The sequence below is a fragment of the Chaetodon auriga genome, unplaced genomic scaffold (genome assembly GCF_051107435.1).
Source record: "Chaetodon auriga isolate fChaAug3 unplaced genomic scaffold, fChaAug3.hap1 Scaffold_97, whole genome shotgun sequence".
NCBI classification, from domain to species: Eukaryota; Metazoa; Chordata; class Actinopteri; order Chaetodontiformes; family Chaetodontidae; genus Chaetodon; species Chaetodon auriga.
The window spans coordinates 12,501-15,000 of record NW_027482071.1 but is presented as its reverse complement, the minus strand read 5'-3'; positions in this window follow the sequence as shown (position 1 = coordinate 15,000).

Below are 2,500 nucleotides of genomic sequence, written 5' to 3'. Positions count from 1 at the left end.
AGAAGACGAGGGGGTCAGGGCTGGAGCCAGCACCCAGCACGAGTAGCAGGCTGGGGGGCCTGGAAAGGCCAGAAGACTCCCTGTGGCTGCTAGAAGAAGAGGAGGGGGTCAGGGATGGAGCCAGCACCCAGCACGAGTAGCAGGCTGGGGGGCCTGGAAAGGCCAGACGCCTGCCTGTGGTTGCTAGAAGAAGAGGAGGGGGTCAGGGCTGGAGCCAGCACCCAGCACGAGTAGCAGGCTGGGGGGCCTGGAAAGGCCAGACGCCTGCCTGTGGCTGCTAGAAGAAGAGGAGGGGGTCAGGGCTGGAGCCGGCACCCAGCCTGCTCCTCGTGCTGGGGGCCTGGAAAGGCTGGAAGCCTCCCCGTGGCTGTGAGAAGAGGAGGGGGTCAGGGCTGGAGCCGGCACCCAGCCTGCTCCTCGTGCTGGGGGCCTGGAAAGGCTGGAAGCCTCCCCATGGCTGTGAGAAGATGAGGGGGTCAGGGCTGGAGCCGGCACCCAGCCTGCTCCTCGTGCTGGGGGCCTGGAAAGGCTGGAAGCCTCCCCATGGCTGTGAGAAGATGAGGGGGTCAGGCCTGGAGCCAGCCCCCAGCACGAGTAGCAGGCTGGTGGGCCTGGAAAGGCCAGACGCCTGCCTGTGGCTGCTAGAATAAGAGGAGGGGGTCAGGGCTGGAGCCAGCAACCAGCACGAGTAGCAGGCTGGGGGGCCTGGAAAGGCCAGACGCCTGCCTGTGGCTGCTAGAAGAAGAGGAGGGGGTCAGGGCTGGAGCCAGCACCCAGCACGAGTAGCAGGCTGGGGGGCCTGGAAAGGCCAGACGCCTGCCTGTGGCTGCTAGAAGAAGAGGAGGGGGTCAGGGCTGGAGCCGGCACCCAGCCTGCTCCTCGTGCTGGGGGCCTGGAAAGGCTGGAAGCCTCCCCGTGGCTGTGAGAAGATGAGGGGGTCAGGCCTGGAGCCAGCCCCCAGCACGAGTAGCAGGCTGGGGGGCCTGGAAAGGCCAGACGCCTGCCTGTGGCTGCTAGAAGAAGAGGAGGGGGTCAGGGCTGGAGCCAGCGCCCAGCACGAGTAGCAGGCTGGGGGGCCTGGAAAGGCCAGACGCCTCCCTGTGGCTGCTATAAGACGACGAGGGGGTCAGGGCTGGAGCCAGCACCCAGTACGAGTAGCAGGCTAGGGGGGCCTGGAAAGGCCAGACGCCTGCCTGTGGCTGCTAGAAGAAGAGGAGGGGGTCAGGGCTGGAGCCAGCACCCAGCACGAGTAGCAGGCTGGGGGGCCTGGAACGGCCAGACGCCTCCCTGTGGCTGCTAGAAGAAGAGGAGGGGGTCAGGGCTGAAGCCGGCACCCAGCCTGCTCCTCGTGCTGGGGGCCTGGAAAGGCTGGAAGCCTCCCCGTGGCTGTGAGAAGGTGAGGGGGTCAGGCCTGGAGCCAGCCACTAGCACGAGTAGCAGGCTGGGGGGCCTGGAAAGGCCAGACGCCTCCCTGTGGCTGCTAGAAGAAGAGGAGAGGGTCAGGGCTGGAGCCGGCACCCAGCCTGCTCCTCGTGCTGGGGGCCTGGAAAGGCTGGAAGCCTCCCCGTGGCTGTGAGAAGATGAGGGGGTCAGGCCTGGAGCCAGCCCCCAGCACGAGTAGCAGGCTGGGGGGCCTGGAAAGGCCAGACGCCTCCCTGTGGCTGCTAGAAGACGACGAGGGGTTCAGGCTTGGAGCCAGCACCCAGCCCTGCTCCTCATGCTGGGGGCCTGGAAAAGGCTGGAAGCCTCCCCACGGCTGTGAGCAGATGAGGGGGGGTCAGGCCTGGTAAGGATGGAAGCCTCCCTGTGGCTGTGAAAAGACGAGGGGGTCAGGCAGGTGAGCTATGTCTATGAGAGAGAGGGAGAGAAAGAGAGAGAGAGAGAGAGAGAGAGAGAGAGAGAGAGAGAGAGAGAGGAGTACCAGGGGCACGGGGATGAGAGCAGAGTACCAGGGGCACGGGGATGAGAGCAGAGTACCAGGGGCACGGGGATGAGAGCAGAGTACCAAGGGCACGGGGATGAGAGCAGGTACCAGGGGCACGGGGATGAGAGCAGAGTACCAGGGGCACGGGGATGAGAGCAGAGTACCAGGGGCACGGGGATGAGAGCAGAGTACCAGGGGCACGGGGATGAGAGCAGAGTACCAAGGGCACGGGGATGAGAGCAGAGTACCAGGGGCACGGGGATGAGAGCAGAGTACCAGGGGCACGGGGATGAGAGCAGAGTACCAGGGGCACGGGGATGAGAGCAGAGTACCAGGGGCACGGGGATGAGAGCAGAGTACCAAGGGCACGGGGATGAGAGCAGAGTACCAGGGGCATAAAACCAAAACGACAAGAAGAAGAAGTGGGGGGAGAAAAATATGACAAAGTCAATCTCGGAGAGAAGGCGAAAAGCAGGCCAAAGCGGTTGAAATCCAACCGCTTTGTCATTTTCAGAGAGAAGGCGAAAAGCGCAGGCCAAAGCCAAGCGCGTCTTGCGTATTTTCTACATTTCTTTC